Source organism: Akebia trifoliata, chromosome 7 (assembly GCF_017979445.1).
Source record: "Akebia trifoliata isolate Shusen 1 chromosome 7, ASM1797944v1, whole genome shotgun sequence".
Classification (NCBI taxonomy): Eukaryota; Viridiplantae; Streptophyta; class Magnoliopsida; order Ranunculales; family Lardizabalaceae; genus Akebia; species Akebia trifoliata.
Window position 1 is genome coordinate 20,579,611 of NC_141381.1, and position 25,522 is coordinate 20,605,132.

Here is a 25,522-nt window from a genome sequence, read left to right on the forward strand (position 1 = left end):
ATATATAAAATAGAAATACCTTAATATCGATCTTTTATTCAAGAACTTACTTTAATACCGATCGTTTATACAAAAAATTGAAAATTCCAAAAACGATTTGAATATACGTGAAAACAGAAATTTCATGTATCAATTGAGCTTTTATAACATAAAAAATTCAAAATACAAAAAATTGAAATCACACACATATGAAAATTCAACAAGCATGATCATACAATGAGATCAAGAAATTGACACAAGAAATTTATGGAAATCTTTTATTCACAAATAATAGTTAAGATATGGAGATTTAAAAATCATGCTCTGATACCATATGTTGTAAAAATCTAAATGTTCAACATGACTTTCATTGTCCTAATAGAAACTAATTAACGAATATCTCAAACATACATAGTCATGTTAAATTAAAACAAGGTATGGTTACTTACCTTGTGTCATCGCAATTTAATCTTTGATTCAATATGTAAGAGGTACGTACTTTAATCCACGTTCCTCATAACCTTTGAAACCCCATTCAAATTTGATCCCTTTTATTGCAAAACTCACCTTCCCTCTTCTCTTTATGTGGATCGGCTGGGTTAGTGATCGATGGATAGCACTCTTCTTATTTTGTTGATTCTTTACAAATCGTTATTTGTTCAACCTACTCAATATTGGTTAGCCAATCCCCTCTTATAGATGAAAGTTGAGGGCTTAAAATCATTCTTTTAGTAGGTTTCCTATCTATTAAGGTCTCCTACTAATCTTTAAAGAATTTAAAATTGTAATTTCATTGGGATTCTACTAATATTGATATTTTATTATTTTATAGAATCCTTGTGTGATTTGGAAACTAATATTATGGAAGTCAATGAGGCCACACATTACATGGGTTATAACAAAATCCTCCCTCAAATAAAGGTTTACACACTTCATTCCAATAAACAACACTACGTGCAACATTGTCAGGCCCAAACCATAAGAATCGAGCACATAATCTCTCCATTTCCTTAGCAACCATGACAAGAAGAATGAAGCAATTGCACCAGAAGACTTTAATACTGAGGAGGACCGATTTGACAAGCTCAAATTTGCCAGCATATGATAGGAATCTTCCTTTCCAGGAGTTGATTCTTACTAATATCTTCTCAATCATAGGTTAGCAAATTCTATAAGAAAACCTCGTAGAGAGGAGGGGGAGCTCCAAGTAGCTAGCCAGTAGAGTCCCTTTCTTGACACACAAAATAGTAGTCACATCATCCTCCATACCTCTACCAACTCCAGCTAGGAAGATAAAGCTCTTATGAGAATTAACCTCCAAGCCAGTGAAGGCTCTAAAATCAATGAGAACCAAATGAATTGCTTCTACACTTTTCTTGTTGCCATTGAAGAAGATGAGAAGGTCATCAACGAAGTAAAAAAGGTAAGTGAACCCCACTTTCTTACATCTGGGATGGAAATTAAATTGCTTATTCTTGACTTTATCCTTGAAAAGACCATTGAGCAATTCCATGACTAGGATAAACAGCTATGGAGACAGGGGTTCTCCTTGTCTTAGACCTCTCTTCCCTTCAAACCATCCAACAAAGGACCCATTGAAAGAGATAGTATAGGACACACTCGAGATGCATTTCATAACCCACTCTTTTGATGTGGTTGTGCATAAAACCATAGATTATTTCCTCAGGATACAAAATGGCACATCCCCATAAATAAGTGCAGTTGTGTGTCCCAAGGAAAAAAAATCTATGATTCTATGCACAACCACATCAGGAGAGTTTGGGAGGAGTTTGTCAAAGGGGGAGTTAGAAAATCATAACTCTTAGAATTTCCTTCACAATAAAAATGTTGTTCCCCTCTTTTACGAATTAAACTTCTCTTTTTTTCTTTTTTCTTTTTTGATGAAATATTGCTGATTTTGCCCCTATTATCTTTGTATTTAAAAAATAATTACCACAAAAGCAAAAAAAATGTGACATGATAAATATCTTGGAACGTGTACTTCCACAATAATATAACTTTGTGATCTCTACCGTCCATGACCATGAGTTGATAAATTTCTCTATTAAATTAAAATGAAGGAGGAGCTAAAGCTATTAAATTTAAACATCCTTACCATGAAGATAATCTTCCAATGAACCGAAATGCATATATTCATAGACAAGAAGACGCTCCTCGCCCTCAGCACAATAACCGATCAGATTAATAACATTATGGTGACCAAGGAGGCTGAGCATTAGAATTTCTGTCATAAAATGCTTTTCCCCTTCTTCATACATCTGTTTTACAGCCACAACCTAATTCAAAGGATTTTCAAGCATTTCTTAGAAATATATAGCTGGAAGAAGACACAAATCTTAGGTTAAAAAAAAAAAAAGCTTGAGAATTTGTTGAAATATTGTTTTTGTTTTTTTAAACCAAAATGTCCAAAGAAATTATTTTCACAAAATGCTGCACAACTAAAAATCCCAAAAAATGCTATTATAAAACATTTAATTTTGCAACCATGATTCTTAAAGAAGTGTGATTCAAAGAGATGTGAATTAATACACGATGTTTGGGTTCCCAAATAAATGAATTTCTACCTGATGATCCACTCTCCCGAATCTCCCTTTGTAAACAACCCCAAATGCGCCACTCCCCAAGTAGAATTTGGAGCTGAAGCTCTTTGTGGCATCGGAAAGCTCGTTGAAGGAGAATAATTGAGTGGAAATATAAGCATCGGCCCTATCCTTGAGGGACTCGGGCAATTCGTTGCCTGTCGCAGTGGCGAGCTCTTGTAACGTAAATCTTTTAGGGGAATTACGAACCGAAGATTCGCTTGTAGTGCCTTTTGATTCAAAAAAATGAGATAGTTCAAAAAATTTGTTTCAGACGACCATACTGTCTCTAGTGTCACGTGGAAATCTCATTAAAAACAGTAAAGGAATTGATTCTTGACAACATATTGGATATTTTTAAATAAATTTTAGATTGATAAAATTGAAGAAAGTTTGGACTTCAATTCTCTTATCAAATTAATCAATCAGAATAAAAAACAAATATTCTTTCTTGAATAGATCAAGATATCAAGAAATAATAATAATGATATAAAAAATAAAAAAAGCAATCACCCGATGAAGATCTAGTTGAACTCAATGTGGGTTCTTCCTCTCTGTCCTCCATTTTCTCTCAAAAGAATTTTCCACTCTTTTCTTCAATGTGAACTTGAAGACGAACAGGGATGAGTTAGAAACGTAGATGACAGAATTGGGTAAGTTTGTTTGGTTTCTTGTACGTGCTCAGATTCTTCTTCTTCGAATTTATAAGATTCAAGAAGCAAGTGAATACGTAGGGTTTTCGCACTTTCGCTATCAGTTGGATATTATACTGTCCGACAGCATTGGACACAAAAAGCCTCCAAAGCCAATCAATATGTGCCAACTGGCAAACAAGTGTATAGGGACCGTTAGCCTCGTTCTTGGACCGTTTTCGTTTAATATTTCAAAAAAAGTTGAAAGATTCCTCGTGTAGCCTATCATTTGTCTTTCTAAGTTCCAATATCTTATTACTGAAGTTTTCTTATTTGCATCCCTCATCAGTATTGGATATTATAAATGCCTCCTTGTATTAATAAATGTGCATCACTAACCTCAAGTTCTGATTTTGGTATAATCTGATGCAATAAAAGCTTTTAGATTTCATTTATAAAGCTTTTAATTAGCAATTAGTACAGTTCAAAAAAATTTATTATAGGGAGACACATCCAAGATGCCATATTAATAAAAGGAATTAAGTTAAAAACAAAATACAAAACAATTAAACAGGCGTGGTTTACCGATCAAACTGATTAATTTCTCAAATCCAATTGCTAGAAGTTACCAATCAATCTGATTCCTGTTGGTATTTGAAGCAAGAGGTGCCAAAAATTCATGGGAAAATTACTTAAAGGAACCTGTTGGAGGGATTTCTTTCTAATTAGTCCATGTACTCCACACCCCACATTTCTCTTGATTTAAACATTGAATCTGTCCTAACTGTTTGAACTCACCGTTTTCATATATAAAAAAAACAATGGATTTTTGGGATCCCAATCGAATTTTAGAGATTTCATTCTGACAGAAATAATTTAAGAAGGAAGAAAAAGTCATTTTCAAAGGATTTTTTTCAAGCATTTTGAAGACATGTAAAAATCTAGGGTTTTTTCAAATTTTTTGCTTCATTTTTTTATGAAAGTATATCGAAAATGGTTCTTTTGGTTTTAAATCATCTAGAAAAGTCGTTATGTCAACTTTTTAGTAGATCTTTCTATGTATTTAGTCGGAAAAACTCGGAAAATGAAAATGGGTGGATTTTACCGGCGTCGAGTTCAACACTTTTTATTGTTGAGTTTGACATTTTAAAAAAAATTGGTGAGCTCGACAATAATGAAGAACCATTAAGAAATAAAAAGCTTACTAAATAGACTATCAAGTTACTGGCCAAACCGTAGAGACTATTTAGAAAGATTTCCCTCTGTCAAGGTCCTTCAAGTAATTTTCCCAAAATTCATTCAAGTTGAGTGACCCGAAAGAGTGTGTTGTTGACATTCTTTGTTAACAACTCAAAAGTTTGTCTAACTGGAAATGAAAAAAATATATATGTTGTTTCATTGAGTATTTTTCGATTCAAATCCTCTCTATACGTGTTGTAAAGATTAGAAAAACAGAGGTGCTGTAAATGTAAAGTTGAGATGGGAAGAGAAAAATAATAGTTGAGTCACTTTTTCTAAGGCATTCTTAGGAATATCTTCCCATCTCAACATAAGTATCTAAATTATTCTTTCTAGGGATCATTGGAGAAAGCTAGTAGTTTGTAATTAAATGTTAGATATTAAAGGGGAACAAAAATGTAAGTGTTATTAAACATACTTAATTACAATGGAAATGATCATACAATGAGCCGAAAGGCATTTAGTCATCGACCTTAAAATCTTTTTCCCCTTGTTGCCATCCAGTATCTTTCTTTTGTACAGCTACAACCCATTGAGAGGATTTTCAAACATCTGTGAGAACTTAGAAGTCAATTGGACAATAGAACGCGTAAATCATAAACTTGAGTCTCCCTTTGTAAACAATCCCAAATGAGCCTTTCCCCAACACGGAATTGAAACTCTTTGTTGCATCTTCGAAAGTGAATAATTGATGAGTGTTACCCGTCTTGTCTTGTCTTATCTGCGAGTTCTCGTAATGTAAATCTCTTACGAGTCAAAGAAGATTCGCTTAAGATTCTGAATCTCCATCATTCAAGATCCAAACAATAAAAAAAGGAAACCATGCATGTTCTAGTGTTAGTTATTTCGATCATGGATACGACAAAATAATTCAAATTGTTGGGTTATGTCTTCTATTCTTGTATATAGAGAGTTGTCGTGGATTCAACCTAGATCTTTTGATAATCCGTTAATGACCTGTATGACCCGTTTAATTGATAATGTGTGGGGTTTCCCCACTATGGGTAAAATATTTGACCCATTTGATTTGGTTTTGGATCCGACCTGTTTAATCTCTTTGTAACTTTAAATATATAACGGGTAAGAGATGAAATCCTAAAAGACGTGAGAGATATACGAGAGACAGAGAGAAATTATAACCTAACTTTTCTTTGGTTAATATAATGAAATTGCCATTTTCGCCCGGGGATGTAGGTCGATGCTTTGACCGAACCACGTATATCTTATGTCGTATAAGATTCTTGTGTTCATGTTTGATTTATACTTCGGATCATGGAGTTATTTCTAACATAAATCACATTGAAATTTCATTAATGAAAGTAAAGAAAGAGTTCTTATCAACATATATTTGATATTGTAAAGGAAAATTAACTTTTGGCCTTTAAATGTTCTTATTATAAAATGAATCAATTAGAATCATAAACAAAACTTCCTTTCCATTTTCTCTAGTGTCTCTAATTCTTCCGACAAATCATCAATCTCTCAAGTGATCTGCTATTTCATAATTAATTAATCTATCGATCTGAGTCACAATTTTTATTCTTTCTTCAATGTGGACTTGATGACAAACAGGACAGAAGTAAACAAGAACCCACAGAAAGATTGAAGGATGATTTGCCTTCTCTTGATTTTTCCAAACTGCAATTTGAACAATCAATCTGAACACTCATGAGTGTCTTTCTGGTCTAATAATATTGGAGAATCGAATCTAATTTTGACCAAATCTGATCTGAATATGTTGTGAACCAAATAAAGATTTGTATCCATCCCTATTATAAAGGGATTTAGTTTGTATAAATACACCATCCATAGAAACTTCTAACCACATCAAAAGTGGTTTACAAAAAATGAACGGTCCACAATTCTTCAACTTGTAAACATGGCGTTATAAGTTTTGGGATCAAGTTAATCTTGAAATCCAATCAAGTCGAGTCGACTCAATGAATTTTAAAACTATGGTCCTAATCTTCTCAAGATTGATCAAATGAGTATAAAAAAAACTGAGATTAAGAACCATGGACACAAAAGGTGAAAACAAGCATTTTTTAACGTTGGTAGAATCCTTTTAACAAAGGTCAGATTTGGTACTTATTCTAAGTGTTTTAAAATTGGATTGGATCATGGTTTTTAAACTCGGTATCGCGTCTCGTCTCGTTCAGCTCCGATATCGAGTCGGCTCGGACGAGTTTTCCGATACGTTTGAGACGTCTCGTGAGATAACCCGAAAAATTGTACATGAGACGTAAAACTCGGTCAAAAAATTGACTTTGTGAGTTGGTCTCGTTCAGCTCTGATACCGAGTTAACTCGGGCGATACGTCTCGGTCTCCGACGAGTTTAAAAGCCATGGATTGGATCAGCCAGTCCAACCAGTTGGACCAGACCTAGCTTCTACGTGTCAAGTCAACTAAAAAACAAAAAAACTCAAATTTAAAAAAATCAATTGGCCCACCCAATTCAACTGGTTCATCCAATGACCCGGCCTGATTTTTGAAAAGACCGACCCAACTTTTGGGTGAGTTTTCACATCCCCCTCTACAATTTTTTGAATATTTGAGATGCTCCATGTGTTTTAAAATTGATGACGTACCCCCTTGACCTTAGGTCTTCTCTTACAAGCTAATAGAAAATTATCAAACTTAGTAAGATTTTAATTGTTTGGACCATCTGCTTGGTAGGACCACCCCTAAAATTCTTGGCCAAATGCCTAGCCGAGCCTGAATAAGCTCGTTCGGAAGAGTAGATAAAGTGACCAAAACCCCACGAAGCTATGAATTTCTTGAGGCCACTCTCTAGGGTCCAGTTGACCCTCAACTCAACCTATTGCTCATAAGATTTTCCGAAGGGGTGGTGCATGTGACCACAAGATTAGTCCCACTCGAAGGGTGAGGATACCCACCATATCAAAAATTGAAATAAAATAAAATGCTTAGGAAATTCTCTGCCACTAAACTCTTAAATTTCTAATTTCTAATTCAAATTCAAATCCAAAAATATTGAAGTTACCTCACTGGCAAGAAATCAAAAATATTTATTTAATATTTCATTTTTGGGTCCAACAGGTTAGACCCATCAGTCAGACTGCTTTTGATCAACCCGATCAATCATACGGGTCAAAGATTGTTTCGACTCTTAAAATATTACTTATTAAAGAAAAACACTTAATTACTAAGTAAGATTATAACTCTTAAGAAGGATCCTTGAATTCACATGGATTATCACATTGTAGGGCGCAACATGGGCGGGTTGGTAAACCCAAGCTCAATCCAAGTAACAAAAGCCTCAACCTGAGCTCAATTCAACCCGACCATCGGGCCTAAGCTCACTAACCCAAGCTCAAGTCATTTTGATCTACATAACTTTACCCAGGCTCTCCCATCTTGCACTGCTACCACATTGCCAATCCAGCACCACAAGCTCTAGATTTCATTGAAAATCTCAGATCTAAAAAATTAAAATTAAAAAACACAAACTCCTTCGGGCTTGATCCAAAATTTTGAAAATGAATGGCTATTGAAGTTCCATGAAACTCTCAAATTTAAAATTCACAGACTTGGACTTGATCGAAGGTTTTGAAAATGGATGGCTATTGAACTTTTGCGAAACTCCCAAATTTAAAATTAAAATTCAACTGTAAAAAATAACATTTTATGAATTCTTTTTTTTTCAAAGTTCATAGAATTTTATTCTCTTCGGATAATATTTTTGGATTCCACAAGGTGAGCTCAATGACCCTTAGTAAGAGTTGAAATCTTACTACGTTAGTAAGGCTAGTCGGAATGGTTATTATATGGTATTTCAATACCGTTAATTTGTAAATGCTCAAGTCTCAAGTAAGTTTTAAAAAAAATAAACAAACAAACTTATGAAACGCATACCTTCAAGTCCCCTAAAATTCCTATCTTCTTCTTGACAGTTGTATATTAAAGAAAACCAAAATATTAAACAAGAAAAAAAAAAAAAAAAAAGTAAAGGTTTTCATAATTTGGGCGGGAATTAGTTGATGCACGAAATAGGCCTCAAACTAATATTTCTTCTTGAATCTCTCTGTTCTACCATCTATTTCCAAGATTTAGGATTTTTCAAGGCTGATTGCACATTTCAGAGATGAATCTGAGCAGTACCAATGAAGAAGCTACAACAATGCTCATGGAAGAGATGAAGATCACAATAAAAGAAGTCTAAGAATCTGAATTTTACCACAAAATCCTTTATCAGTTTCAAAGTAATCAAACGATACAAACCCAAATAAAGTGTGTAATTGGCTCCGATTCAAAAATTCAGATGGTGATCTACGCTCTAGGAAGTATAGAATCTAATTACAAATCCCAATTTCAACACTCCTTGGCAATCTTGTTGAAGCAAGATTTTCCTTGTTTGATTGAAGGAATCGAAGTTTACGATCCAGTTACATCTCCAGTTGATGCTAAGGTCATGGAGGAAGTAGGTTGTAAAGTTGTTTGGATTAATGAACATTGTGGAAGAAAGATTGAAAATCCAACATTATTCTTCATGCCCAGTCCCAATTATGAGCACCTCGGAAACTTGCTAGAGGCAAATTGGTTCCCTGATCGACTTAATCAAATCATTCTATTAACGAACAGCTTCAAAGGACTTGTGGATCGTTTGAACTATTCAGATAAAATTGGTGAGAGTCTTAAAGAAAGATTGGATTACGTTGAAGCAGTTTTGAATCATACGATTGAGTTTAAAATCCAAGATGATGAATTCGATTATAGAAACCCATTTTATAGGTTGGCTTGGCATTTCTTTGATTTGTGTCCTCAAATTGACATGGATTCAATGTTGCCTGGTATGTTTATTTTCTTTACTTTATTTTCCTAAATTATATTTTGGAGTGTTAATTTGTTTTTTTTTTCTCCTTAATTGAAGAAAATCCTTCTAAAGAGGAAAGATTAGATATGAGACTGGAAAGGGAAAAGGAGGATAATTTTTTTGCAGAAAGCCAGAGTCTTGAAAGTCGTATGAAGTAAAATTCTTAAACTGACTCAATCATCTACTGTTTGATACATTTAAATTATCTCAATTTGCATGTTTATTTACTTTCTGTTAGCGCGATGCGCTGTTTACTTTTCCGTTCTATTATTTATGTTAGGCCGATTGACCACACTTGCATGGTAGGAAACTGAATATCCATTCTCATCCTTGTATTGTTAATTTCTCTTTTGTTTTCAAATGAAAGTAATATATATATGTAACTATTTTGTGAGCTGTTAAAGAATCTGTGAATGCATGAAGAGATAGTGCGTCATATCATCCGGAGTGGTGTACTATCTGGGATGTACGGTAGGGACCACCAAGTTCATATGTGATATGGGACACGTATGAAATCGGAGTCACAACTGGAATTCGGGATATTCCTCTCTATCTTTACTAGTGACTAGTAATGTAAAGGTGATCGTATACGAATGGTTTGTATATTTGGGAATCACATGTACGCTTGATAGGCATAGACGAAGATGATTAGGTAGTGATCACTAACAATTTATAGTAGCCGAACGTTCTGACACATCGAAAAGAGACCCATTGCTTACGGTCACGTCAAACGACCAGCCTGAGCTGGATAAATGGTCAACCAAATGTGGTAAATGCAGCAGCTAGCCACAAAATTAAGAACTAAAAGCTAGTAAAGAATTGTAACATCATGTCTCGATTGGGAGCGATCCAGTCATGAATCCCAACTCCCTAATTCCACTACTCCACCAAGTGTATTATGTATATGTTATATTATTTTAATATATAAAATGAAATGCAAGTTTAATATTCCCATTTGATCAATTAGATTTGTATAAAAAGAAAATAGTATACTAAGTACTGTTGGTTGATGTAATATCAGTTTTAAAATGTTTAGCTGCTCATCTTTGATTATATGTACCAGTTCATCGTAATTTCTTCTGTAAAATTTTGTATATTTTAAAATGATTTAGTATGTTTATTCGTTCATGTTCGGAGAGGTTATTGACAGAAATTGCTTGCTTCCCTACTGGGTAACCATTGTTATTCAACCGTTATTTATTTACTTTTTAGTTTCAGATCCGAAGCTTGGCGAGGCAGGTGTAGAGTACGAATGAGAATCATCTGGTGAGTCAAATAGATAGCCATAGTTCATCACTTAGTGAGTATTGGGGTTATAGCCCCTATTGGTGTCAATTTGTCCACGACTATTATGAATTTTGTCTTGAGTGTTAGGACTTTTGTTAGAGTGAGGATGTTTGTATAATTCTATGTTTTGTTAGTCTTCTGTACTCTGATCTATCGTTCGTTATTAGATGTATGTAGGTTTCCGTTATCATTATATTTTGTATATATATATATATATATGTAAGATTGTATGTTGTTTATTAGGTGCAGGTGTAGACACCCCATTTTTGCACTCGCCTGATTAATCAACTTGTCAATTCGATTGCAATGATTCCCAATGATGGATGTGTATTCCATTACTTTATTTTGTTACCAGATGTGTTTCAGAAATCCGGATGAGGTATCTCGAATTGACAAAACCTTAGAAACCACGCTACGCTAGGAAAATACGATCCCAGAAACATAGAAATCATCATCTTGCAGACCAAAAAGAAGCTTCACGATAAAAATCACTAAAATTGACCAAATTACTAAAATACCCCTAATCTTAAAATAACCCTAGAGCCTACGTTACGCTTAGGAAAACTCTCTCAAACACATAAAATAACAAATCGGAACCAAATAAATCATTTCGCCAATTTTAACAGAATCTGACAAAATTACGAAAATGCCCCTCAGAAAGTTCATAATCATTTCACATAAAAATTTTCATAAATGACACAAACCAACATTCTCATTGAATTCCTTATGAAAAACCGATTCTAAAACATCCTAGAACATTAAAAACCGACTTAAAACGTGAAAAGTCCTCTCCGGGGGCAAAACGGTAATTTCACAATTTTCATAATTAAAAAATTCGAAATTAATAAATAAAATATTAAATAATTAAAGTGAAACATTAATGAAATTAATTTAAAATTTTGAACCTAAAAAATCGATTAATCGGACTCTCAGGCAAAATTGTTGAGGGTTCGTGGGATATTTCTTTAAGGACCCCTCCATTTGGGGGTCCAAAGAATTAAAGAAATAATGGAGGGGCCTTCTCCAAAAATTTAAAGTAAATCAAACAAGACTGAAGTCAATGTATTAAAGTCAATCAAGTGAAACTGAAGTCAAAATTAAAGTCAATTAAGCAAGACTAAAGTCAAGATATTGAAAGTCGATCAATTAAGACTAAAGTCAAAACATTAAAAGTCAATCAAATAAGACTAAAAGTCATAATAGATATCTAATTAAATAATAACTCTATCTAATAGAGTTCTAACTTAAAAATAATTCTACCTAAAACAATTTGAATTAAAACACAATTCTACCTAAAGCAATTCTAATTAAAACACAATTCTACCTAAAACAAGTCAAACTAAAACACAACTCTAATTAAAAGATCTCTAATTAAACACTAACTCTATCCAAATCAACCCCTAAAAACATCTATAAATAGAGGTGCTCACACCCTATTTTCGTATCAAATCATAGACCTTAAGAGAAGTAGGTCTAGAAGTTCCCCTAGCCCCCCATAAACCCTAGTTTTGGAGCCCCAACTCCTTACCTAACATCCCTCCTTCAATTTTAATCTAGAAAACACCTAAAATCCCTCCAAAAACACCCCTAAATCCGTAACAAAGTTGAAGAGTTCAGATCCAAAAATAAGGAGATACCTTGATCTAGGAGATCTGAAGTCAAATTCGGAGACAGAACGAAGCAAGGGAGTATAGTACAAGGAGCTCTTTTTGTCAGATCTGAGGGAACAAAATCCTTGCTATCGGAAAGGTATGTAATTTTTTTATTTTTATCTAGGTTTTTAGCAATGTGATATATTTGGGAAGTTAGTAGAGACCGGCTTTGGCCGGGCGGGGTTGGTGCCTAACACCTTCCAACCCCGTAACATGATCCCCGAATTCAGATTTTTTGTGGTAGATTAGTTCTTTTTATCCATGTTAGAGTCAGTTTGGTTCCTAGACCACAATAACTAGGTGGCGACTCCCAAACCTCAAGAGTCAAAAGTGGATCCGCGCGCCCCGCGGATCGAGGGCGCTTTCAGCAGGTTGAATCGCCTTGGAATGTTAACATAAACAAAGGAGACCATGTCGAAATTTTGAGATGCCACCTAGTACCTCGAGATCTGACATGGGGATTTTTGTTAGCATTTGGCGGGGCGCCACAGATGGTATCAGAGCATTGTATTAGATCCGTATGAGATACTGATCTGCTATGTTTTGGAGAATTGGCTGATGCCACATATATTAGATTGATAATCATAATGTCACTAGAAATTCGGTATCTGATCTCATCAGTAGTTCCCTATTGGAATTACGAGTTCTTCCGTGTCTAGATGTTTATAGAGCCTAGTAAATGTAGGATATTATTTTAGGTTCATTCTGTTAGTAATGATAATGATATTCATTACTAGATTCCTTATTTTACTAGTAGTTAATGCTTTCCTGAGAATGATGTTGGCGTGGTTCTGAGAAGTGCCTTGCTTCTGATAAAATGAAGATTACTGAACTTGCAGGTTAGGAAAGATGCAAGGAAATATTGGTGCAACTGGACCCGTGACAAGGAGTCAAACTGGTGGAGAAGACCTACCTGGGTTGAGTAAACTCACCAAGTTAAAACAGTTGATAGAAGCAGTCTCAGAGTTATCCCAAAGGCAGGCTCGTATGGAAATGAGACAATTGGAGATGTTTGAGGCTCAAATGATTATGGTAGGTCAATTGACAAAGAGATTAGAGAGGATAGAAGAAAAGCTCGGCCACCATCTTAAGGATAAATCCCAAAAGGATTCGAGGGTAAACATCCCAACACAGGGAGGATTGCGAGAAGAAGTAGAGATATTATAATCATCGCCTCAAAGCCTATTTGAAGAAAGACAATTCGAATCTAATAAGAGGCAAACAATTACGAAACTAGCAAAGTCACGGGGAAAACAACCATGCATAAGAAGCGAGACTATAGAAATATCTACTCAAGAGATGGAATAATTTTACAAGAAATAACAACATATAATATTAAATCAGTCAAAAGAAAGAGTAGTGGCATGTTACGAATGTGGTAAGTTAGGACATAGAGGGGAGCAATGATCTGGTCGATGTTAATCGATTAAAGATCTGTGGCTAAGAAAAATGTTAGATGGGCCAACTCAAGGAATAATAAGGCCACTGGATTTTAACAAGATTGATGAAAAACTTATGCCACCGCAATCAGACAGAACTAGCGGTCGAAAGCGAGAAGAAATGGAATTACAGATATCCTGGGGATATATTAATCAATCCTAGACGTCTCTTCCTTCCAGATCAGACATAGCCAAGAGACTGGTGTATTCAAGATCGAGTGCCTCTGGACCCGCATATCCACAGTACCGAGCTCCTACTCCACTATTGAGTTACAGAGTTTCTTCATCACCGAGTCATATAACAATTGAGATTCCAATGATGCTAATAGGGCTAAAGGAACCAACAAGGTAGGTTCAGAGCCTATAGAGCCCAATCCACCAACTGCCCGCTTCACAGAGATCTACGAAGACAAGATCGTTGACATTCTACGCATGTGGTCAGGTGGGATATATTAGGAGAGAGTGCCCTCTATCACAGTTCCGAGCAAGGATTGTGACCCAGGAGAAGGTACCTGTCTCTGACGAAATTTTGAGAGCTACGATTTCTAATTATGATGTTAAAAAATTGGACTTCTATTCAATGATGTTTCCTTTAGATCATATGCTTCTGATAAGATTATGCACACTTATTAAAGTTAGAAATTGTCGAGATAGGCCAAGTAATAAAACTGTCTACGCCACCACAAGACTATGGTTGACAAAAGATTATTAAGTACTAGGAGACAAAGAATGCTGACGAGATATGCACAGTAGAGTAGGGTAGAAAAGAACATTACACGGGGGAATATGTTTTGTAGGGATGAGTACATTTATAACATGTTAATAATATGGTGTTGGGTTTGTGTGCGTAAAGGCTAAAAATATTTGTTGGTAAGTGATGTTTAGGATGATACCTTGTGAAAAAAGAATGAGATTTTTTTAGAAAGATTAGATAAGAACCTACAGAGTATAGGTGTGCAATCTAAAATTAAAATTTGGTAGGCGATCAAAATGAATGAGTATTTGGAGGTAAACTCGACGTGTGAATGATGAATTTCATTAGGAAAGGTAAGGGGTAGATTTATGAATAGTGGAATATGTTAGATTTGGCAATTGGATAAGCTAAAAATAGAGTTAAAATGATTAGAATTATAGTAGAGAAGAGTTAGATAGAAAATGTAATTTTGAAAGCAAGGTAGGTCAATGTAAAATCCGAGAAGGAATGATTTTGTGACAAGGTTGCATTAATGGTGACTTAATGAAATTGTGAGAAATAGATGAAGAAGGTAAGATAACAATATTGCTTATGAATTGAAATTCAAGAGAGATAATTGTGAGATTTGTAAAGGTTAATTATGGTACTGTCAATATTAGATGATAAGTGGAAATATGTATGATTTAGGCAAAATATAAAGTTACATGAATAAGGATTAATTAATATTACAATGATATTTAAACAGTAACTAATCAATACTGTAATTTTGGGAGTAGAGAAAGAAAGCGTGTGACTTGCAACTTATGGGATCGTTAGAAGTAGTTGAACAGATTTTGAGCAAATTCACTAGATGTTCCACGTGTCCATGTTGAAGAAGTATTTGTCAGGCTCTCCACACGTGGTTAGTTGCGAAATAATTTATTTGATGTAAGATTTACCCTCTTGATTAAGGTTTTAAATCATGAAAATTATGAGAAGATGTCACGGTAAGCAGAAATGGAATACTGCATTGAATCTAAAGATATTGGTGTATTGGGAATAGAGATTTTAATGCAGTTTGCGAATTTAGTGTTAGTAGATATTTGTATTATAGTAGGGATATAATAAGTGTGAAGGTTGTATATTATTTTATTAAGGAGTACTAAATGGTGTGCAAATAGTAGTGATGTGTTTGCGGTAAGTCTATGCAATGAGGAGTAATAATCAGGGTAAGTATGAGTAAAACATAATAGACGGTATAATTGGTGAGAGAAGTAAATATAAAGAATAAAAAAGATTTGAAGGAATTGTTGTTGATAGATATTAGTAAGGAAGTGATATAAGGTGAATTGATTGTTATCTTAGGGTTATATAAATAATGGATTGGTTGGAGTATGAGCTTGAATTAGAGTGATTAATTAATGAATGTGTTGGGTTGACGGAATATGCGAGACATAAGTCTACGAGTTATAAATGAGATTGACTTGGGATTAAGAATAGATGATAATCGAAAATAGGTGTTATTTATTATACATGTCGTGTTAGTGGAATCGCGATAAAGCTCGATAAGGTATGATTTTAATTTCAAGGATGAAATTTTTATTAAGGGGGGGATAATGTAAAATCCCGAATTTTTAATTCGTATCTCGAGAAAAAAATAGTAAAATTTTAAGAAAATCTTGAAAATGGGACTTAGGGATAAAACTTAGGATGTTTCTGATAATTTTGAATGGAATTTAACCTCACCATTAGATTTAAAATGATCAAAAAACATACGTTAGCCTGTAAACAAGTTTAAATACGAGTCCGAATATAAAAGTTGCAAAATCCTCGATTACCGAGTCGAATCAAACTAAAATAATGATTTTTTGGTAGAGAAAGAATTATTAAGATTCGATTATACCATTGGATTCGTAAAGAGAAATTATTGAACATGGACTATTTATTTGTCATTTTGGAGATTAGAAAGTTGAATTATCGTTAAAAATGAAAACGACATCAATTTTAGGGGTCACCTTAGGCTAAAAATGTAAATTTTTATTAGAGATAGAATTTGTAAAAATTAACTATACCATTAGATCCAGAATAAAAAATTAGGCGAAATAGAGTATTCATTTGTCAGTTTTGGAGTCTAGATGGTCAAATTATCATCGATCAAAATAATTGGTAAAATACCGATTTTGTCCCAAAATTTTATATAATAAAATTTTACGTTTTTTTCTTTTCACTTCGTCTTCTCCAACCCGTCCAACAGCAGCCCATTTAAAAAAAAAAATTATTTTTTCTTTAATCTTCCACCTCAGATTCCTCGCAAATGACTCGCCGTCGACGATTGACGCAGAAGGGAGAACGTTCGCAGCCTCGACATCTACAAAACCCACCCAAATTCCTTCCGTTTTCTCGTCTTTTTCACCCTGTATTATCAAAAATCAGCTGTATGTATATACGGAAATTTGGAAACTTCGACCTCGAATTTCATTCGTTTCGGGGTCAAATCGTCCTCCACCGCAGAAGGGGGAAAGGACAACGAAATCGAGATCTTCAAAACCACTAGGCCAATTTTGAAAATCAGCTGTCTCGAAGTACGAGTTACCTCGATTTCCGTACCATTCGCCTCGATTTTCATGCAAGTGTTTCAATTCCTTCGCGTAGAGATTGTAAGGAGCTCTCAATTTCTATTAGTAATTGTAGATTGTGAAAATTGCATTTAGAATTTTATTAAAAATTTGTGGTGAGTTTCCAAAAATATAGAATTCAATTGGTTATTTCAAATTCACGTCAGAACTTGCATATTTAATATGTTTAATTGTATTTGATAATAAATTACACGTGGGTAGGATGTTTCATCGGGTTATTTCTGTCAATTGGGTCCTGTGCACCGCTCGGATCCCGTTTTAATATAAGTTTTGTACTTTTTCAAAGTTTTTGATAAAAATGAACTTCATAGTTAGAAAAATGATTTATTATTCAATTAACTCATATTAAGTTGATAAATATCAAAAAATGGATATTTTATTTGAGAGATTGAAAATTGTAAAATTCGAAAAAAGAAAAAAAGGGTATGAAACGGTAAAATATTAGAGTCACACCCGAGGGGTGATGTCTGTATTTTACATTGTTGTGTTGTGTGTAGGTTGGTGAACGGATATCTAGGAATAATGTTACTGGTTGCATTTTTATTTACTTTCTGTTAGCGCGAGGCACTGTTTACTTTTCTGTTCTATTATTTATGTTAGGTCGATTGGCTACACTTGCATAGTAGGAAACTGGATATCTGTTCTCAACCTTGTATTGTTAATTTCTCTTTTGTTTTCAAATGAAAGTAATATATATATGTAACTATTTTGTGAGCTGTTAAAGAATCTGTGAATGCATGAAGAGATAGTGCGTCATATCATCCGGAGTGGTGTACTATCTGGGATGTACGGTAGGGACCACCAAGTTCATATGTGATATGGGACACGTATGAAATCGGAGTCACAACTGGAATTCGGGATATTCCTCTCTATCTTTACTAGTGACTAGTAATGTAAAGGTGATCGTATACGAATGGTTTGTATATTTGGGAATCACATGTACGCTTGATAGGCATAGACGAAGATGATTAGGTAGTGATCACTAACAATTTATAGTAGCCGAACGTTCTGACACATCGAAAAGAGACCCATTGCTTACGGTCACGTCAAACGACCAGCCTGAGCTGGATAAATGGTCAACCAAATGTGGTAAATGCAGCGACTAGCCACAAAATTAAGAACTAAAAGCTAGTAAAGAATTGTAACATCATGTCTCGATTGGGAGCGATCCAGTCATGAATCCCAACTCCCTAATTCCACTACTCCACCAAGTGTATTATGTATATGTTATATTATTTTAATATATAAAATAAAATGCAAGTTTAATATTCCCATTTGATCAATTAGATTTGTATAAAAAGAAAATAGTATACTGAGTACTGTTAGTTGATGTAATATCAGTTTTAAAATGTTTAGTTGCTCATCTTTGACTATATGTACCAGTTCATCGTAATTTCTTCTATAAAATTTTATATATTTTAAAATGATTTAGTATGTTTATTCGTTAATGTTATGAGAGGTTATTGACAGAAATTGCTTGCTTCCCTACTGGGTAACCATTGTTTTTCACCATTTCTTTCTCTATTTTTTAGTTTCAGATCCGAAACTTGACGAGGCAGGTATAAAGCACGAGTGAGAATCATTTGGTGGGTCAGATAGACAGCCAGAGTTCATCACTTAGTGAGTATTGGGGTTATAGCCCCTACTGGTGTCAATTTGTCCAGGACTACTATGAATTTTTTCTTGAATGTTAGGACTTCTGTTAGAGTGATGATGTTTGTATAATTCTATGTTTTGTTATCCTTCCGTACTCTGATCTATCGTTTGTTATTAGATGTATATAGTTTTCTGCTGTCGTTATATTTTTTGTATATATATATGCATGATTGTATGTCATTTATTAGGTGCAGGTTGAATCGCTTTGTAATGCTAACATAAACAGAAGAGACCGTGCCAAAATTTCGAGGTGCCATCTAGTACCTCGAGATTTGACATGGGGATTTGTGTTAGCGTTTGGCGGGGCGCCACAACAACACACCTTATTAAGATGCACCATACCCAATACTCTAACACTTTGTTTGGGTTGAGAGAAGTAGAGAAAAGAGAAACTCATTACAAGAAGAGAAGAGAAACTAGCCCGTGTGGATATAGAAGCTAGAAGTAATAAAAACATAATTACTCCTAGAAGTACTTTTTAAAGTACTATTTGAAGTAGGTGAATAACTGTTGTGCGTTTGGATGCAAGTTCTGTCAGATGTAATTTTGATAAAATTTTGTATTTGGAAACTATTCTGGATTTTGTTAAAATGACCAAAATGCCCTTATAAGTATTAGTTACTATTTTTAACATTATAACTCAACAAATTATGCTCTAAAAGAAATAAAAGTAATTATTATTTTTATCTATAAAAGCTTATCTAAACACCTAACAATTATAAACAAGTGGAAGATATTGTGAGCAAATATATAAAACCACTGAAAATATGAAAAAGCTTTCACTACATCAATTGATAGTAAAATTTGTATATAATTATTCACATCAATCTTGCAAGAAAAAACTTTCAACCATGGTTGGAACCCTCGTGGATAAATCATTGAGTGAACACTTGGGAGAACTAGAAATCTAAATTCAAATGTTACACTAAAAGGCTATCACCACATCAATGGATAGTAATATAATATTACTCAATTGGATTTTTGAGGGTATGCTTGTAATTTTTAAAATTTATGAGGGGGCATATTTGTCCCAAATGCTACACCAAAAGACTACCACTACATCAATAGACTATATAATATTATTGCAATTGCATTTTTGAGGGTATGCTTGTAATTTTTAAAATTTATGAGGGGCATACTTGTCCCAAATGCTACACCAAAAGGCTGTCACCACATCAATGGATAGTAATATAATATTATTCCAATTGCCTTTTTTATGGTAGTTTTCAAAATTTATGAGCGGCATACGTTTCTCAATCTGGTCATTTTAACGGTGTTTTGTGGTTATGCGCAAGAGTAGTTTAGAGAAGTAGCACCATCGATACTTTATGAAAAAGCACCAAAATGACTCCAAAGTAAAGTAGTTTTCTCTAGGAGTTATTTATCCAAACATTCTTAAAGTGCTTTTAACTCCCCACAAGAGTCAAAAGCATTTAGAAAAGTTAATCCACACAGGCCCTTAGTTTCTCTCCATCATTTTTGAATTGATTGGAGAGAAATTGGGATAACTTTGGAATTTTAAAATGTATAAAAAGAGATCTAGGGTAGAGTTAGAATTATAAAATATTTTAAAGGCACTTCTCTCCATTTCTCTCCAAATCTCTCTAGTTTTGGAGAGAAAGAAACCTACCCCCCCCCCCCCTTTTTTTTTTTCCTCTTCACTCCTAAGTTAACAATCTAAACGAGAGAAATGGTTAAAGCGTCCAAATCAAAATTGAAATATTCATAAGTTCAATTCCTTTTAGATGCTCACCAGGTTGGCTCGATACAATTAGTTGAGGCCTAAGGAAAAATCTTAAAACAAGGTTCTTTTTGATATGTAATATATTAATATAAATAAGAATTAATGTTATCTATTTAAATAATAATAAAAATATTTATATTTAAATTTTTTTATTTCTTGAGATTCAAAATTACTAATTAAATTTTTACAGTCAAGTTTTCATAAGCAATAGATTCCACTAGAAATTATTATGACCTAATATCCTATAAAAATCTAATCAAAGTAAGTTTCTTGGCGTTTCCGTTTTCAGTTCCCCTTATTTTAGAATCGTAGATGACAAGAATCAGAATAAAAATAAATAAATAATACTTATGATTCTAGCTTCTAAGTATGTTAACAATAGAATTGGAACCGACACATTAACATCCATATTGGTTTTGGGTGGATTTGAGTTATTATTAGAATCGTGATAATTTGACTACCCCATGTGGCACACTTAATCAACTCTCCTGATGTGAAAAGTTCAAGAACTACAGATTTGTGAACCTTGAGATACAAAACTGTACTTCCCCATAAAATGTGTATCCTGAGGGAAACATGTGTCGGGAGTCGCTACCTAATTTAGGTCTAGGAACTAAAATAACTCCAAATGGATATGAATTGGCCCATGGGTTAGAGACTAGGGTAAGAGGTCAGATTATGGGTTGCGAAAGGTATTAAGCACAGAACCCACTCGATCGAGGTGATCGGTTTCTACTACGATCCAAAGTATCCTAAGTTAAAAAAGCAAAGACCAAGGTCAAGGCTAAAGTCTAATCACCATCATTTCATGTCAAGTTGTTCAAAAAAATCTCACAACTATGATTTTTCTCAAATACTACACAATTCCTCGAATTCCGTATACAAATAGGGAAACTAATTTCAAAAAGCCTAAAATACATCCGATGTACTAATGCAAATGTAGCAAGTCTTATGAATACATAATCAATTCGATAAATATCATGTGCACAAGTAAATTTCCAAATTGATAATACCACCACATGCATGATCAATTTGATAAATATCACATAAGAAAACTTTCAAATTAGTAGATATCATAGGCATAGACAATTTTCAAATTAATAAATATCATGAGCGCAAATAAATTTTCAAATTAGCAAATATCATAGCATGCATAATCAAAATTCAAATCGATAAATATATCATCGTATGCAAAAAAAATTCCAAATTAGTAAATATATCATCATATGCAAAATTAATTTTCAAATTGGTCTTTGTCATCACGATTAATTTTTAAATCGGCAAATATCATCACATGCACAATTAATTTCCAAATTTGAAAATATCACATTAATGAATAATTTCCATATCAATCGAAAGTCTCACATGCATAAAAATTTTCAATATTGGTAAAGACTTATATCATACACCAATATTAAAAAAAAAAAAAAAAAAAGAATATAACGTGCATTTCTAATTTCCAAATTGGTAAATATAATATGCATCAATAATTTTCCGAATTGGCAAAAATTCCACATGCTCGAATAATTTTTAAACTAACAAATATCAGAACGCATATAAATTATTTCCAAATTGGTAACAATCACGTGCACAAGCAATTTCCAATTTGGCTCAATGCAAAGAAAAAAAACAATTATTAAAGAAGATTAGTATCTTCTCATACATGAGAATCAGTGGGTCTATCCATTTAAGTCTTAAAAAACATCCAAAACCTATAAAATCAGTGAGTCAACTTGGCTAGGGTTTTTTTTTTTTTTTTTCTTTTTCTTTTTTAGAAAAAGATTACATAGAGTGCATGTATATATCAAAAAAATCGACAAATTGACTCGTTGAAAACTCAATGCACTCATGGACTGATGCTTTTAACTAAAGTAAAAAAAATGAAAGGAAAAGGAGGAAGAAACAAAAAATGTCTAATTGTAATGCATCCATCCAGTGTTAGATTTATAACAAAATCATGAGCATAACATTCAAATAATATTTCCCTAAAATATGCGAAGAGCACGTGGTTGTTGTGATATTACTTGTGAGTTCGATTGAGTCTAATCTCAACGTATGCTTCTTCTTTAAAAATTTGAATGATCCGAGGTAGCTCGATGAAACGAGAAAGAGGACGGGTACGATGTAGACAAGAAATATTCAATAAAGGGGCTGCCACATTGAGGTCTACGAGGGACCAAGTGTGAGAATCCAACTGTACGAGAATAAGATAAGGAAAACCTGACAGTGTGAGAGGTCTGTGAAGAAGAAGGGTGTGTGTGCGGCTATCGTTGTGGCTGAAAATTAGAGAGAAAGAGAGAGAAATTGATGAGGGGTGAGAATGGAGTATAATAGAGAAGGTATCGGGGAGGTTGTTAGTGGCAATTTTTGAATATGATGAAGATAGGGAGGGTGATGGTAGTGTTGAAGAAGGAGTTGGAAAATGAGATGAAGATAGTGATGATGTTGATGAGGTGATAGAAGATGAGGAAAGTGATGGTGATGACATTGAGCAAAGGAGGTAAAGAGGACGACGGGGATGATGTAAGGGGGTAGAAGGAGAAAATGGAAGAGGTTGAAGGAGAAAAATAGAAGGATGAGGACAGGGGGGTACGTTAATGGAGGAATGCTAGGTGGAGAAGATGAAGATAGCTAAGAGAAGGGCGAGAACACAAGCGAGGCTTCTTCTTTTCTTCCCTTCTCTCTTCTTGTTTTATATTTTTTTATTACACTTTTGTTGTCATTACCCCTGGCTGTTGTATGTATGTGGGAAGGGAAAAAAAATGAAAGAAAGAGGAGAGTCCAGCAAACCAAGAGAGAGGGGTCTCTTTATAGATTTTTTTTCTTTCCTTTTATCAAAACCAACAAATCTGTCATTTTATGTGATCACAATTTTTTTTGGTTTTCTCTCTTAGTCAACGAAGTTCGAAGGAGATCTTGAGAAGTCCAACACAATGTTGGATTCTTTCCTTTTATTTCTTTTTTTTTGATATCCCAACGTGCAAGTTTTCTTTCTTTAATTTTGATTTCTTGTTTTTTCTTTTTTTCGGCTAAATCGTATGGGTGAAGGGTTTATGAAAAACTGTGTGAGAATAGTTCGGTAACTTGAGGCATGATCCCATGGATCTTGTTGATTTTACACTGCCTTCTTTCACTTCCGATTGGTTAAGGTGTATATTCTTCGGTCGACAACTTTAATTCCAAATATTATCAAGGATTTAATCTTTTGATTGGCCGAGGTTCTTTCGAAAGTTGAATTTTACTTGTTGATTGATGATTTGATTTTTAGAATTTGATTATGATTAGTCAAGATCAATGATTTAATTAAAAATCACTATCGATTCGTTGTAATTTTTATTATTTATCATTTTTTGTTGGTTTGATTGGAGATCGAACAGTTAGAATTTTATGATTACTTGGAATTGATGGGTTAAGGTTTATTAAAAATCGAATTTCATTTGTTGAAGTCCGATTGATTTATTTGATTGGTGATTAAGGTTTTTAAGATTTAATTAAGGTTATGTTTAAAATATTTTCATTAAGGTTTTGATGCCAAAATTTCCAGATTCAGGTTTCGATTTTGAATTGAAAGTTCGTCATTTTATGTGAAAATTTTGGCTCTCCTTAGCATGGGGTTTCTAGATTTTCTCCATGTCTGTGAATATTGTTGGAAGTTTATTTTCAATCATGTTTTTTTAGGAATCGAGGTTTCTAAGCAAAGGTCAAACATCATGAGATATTTTGGTGTTTTATGCAATTATTCGTAAATTTTTCCGTTTTCATTGATTTTAGTCTCGTTAGACTCAAAATTACATTTTGAGAGTAATGAAAGTACTTTTGAGATATTTTGGAAGTGTGAGACTTATGAGAGTTATTTTCATTATTTTATTAAATTTTCAATAATTCTAATGAGCGGGTTCTTTATGTTCCGATGTTATTATTTCTAAGTCTTAAGGTCCCATCTTCTTAGTGCAACAAGGTCTTTAAGTTATCGAAATGTGTGGTGGACTTAAATGTACATACTTGCTAAATCGAGTGTAGAGTGTAGCGATCCTAAGTGTCATTAATTTGTATATTGAGCATGCCGAGATAGGGAAGAATGGAATCACGAGGATTAGGACGGATTGGAAAGCATCGGGGTAAGGTCTCTCACAAACTTGTGACTTCCTTGCAAATTCTACAATCATCATTAGGAATTCACAACAACTAGGTGATGGATTGTCGAATTAGATGAATGCGACATCAAGATTTCTATAGATGCCCCTCTTTGGCATAGGGTGTAAGAAAACTAAATAAAAAATCTATTTGGGTAGATAATGCGACATCCGAGGGCTAAACCTAGTGCCTGTTCATTTTGTAGCCTGAATAGACAATTCATCGGGGCGTCTGGATCTTTGAGGGTAAAGCTCTCCCTGGAGTAATAGGAGTCAGATCCTCAAATTTTGAATAATTCTCCCCAATTAATGCAAATGCAATGAAAGTGTATGTGTGTGTAATAGTGTAATGTCGAAAAAGATGTGCCCCCATTCTATGCATTCATGATGGGAGAACGTTGATCTAAAAACTTGAGTGAAAATTGAATGAAATAATTAAGTAAAAATGTAAGCAAGATATGATAAAAATTTGAGAAAATTTTGAACAAAAACTAAACAAAGTCTAAGAAAAATCTAAGTAAGACTAAGTAAAATTCGAGAAAGTTCTGAGCATAAACTGAGTATAGTTTGGGAGTCCAATTTTACCTACTCTGGGAAAAGAATAAGGAGCTAAAACTGAGAATGTCCTACTTTACTTGCTCTAGGCACAAGAGTAAGGAATTAAAACTAAGAATTCTATTATACATATTCTGGGCAAAAGAGTAAGGAGTTACAATTAAGAAAGTCTTATTCTACATGTTCTGGCTGAAAGAGTAAGGAGCTAAAACTACAAGTCCTATTGTACCTGCTTTGAGCAAAAGAATAAGTACATAAAACTAAGAGAATCCTACTCGACTTGCTCAAGGCAAAAGAGTTAAGGAACTAAAATTGAGAGTTCTATTCTACCTAAACTGTGAGAGTTCTACTCTACGAGTTTCATTAAAGCCAATTAGTCCAATGGACCTGAATAATGTATCACTTCATCAAGCTTCTATTAAGCCAATTAGTCTAATTGATTTATGTGTTGATCTAGAAGAT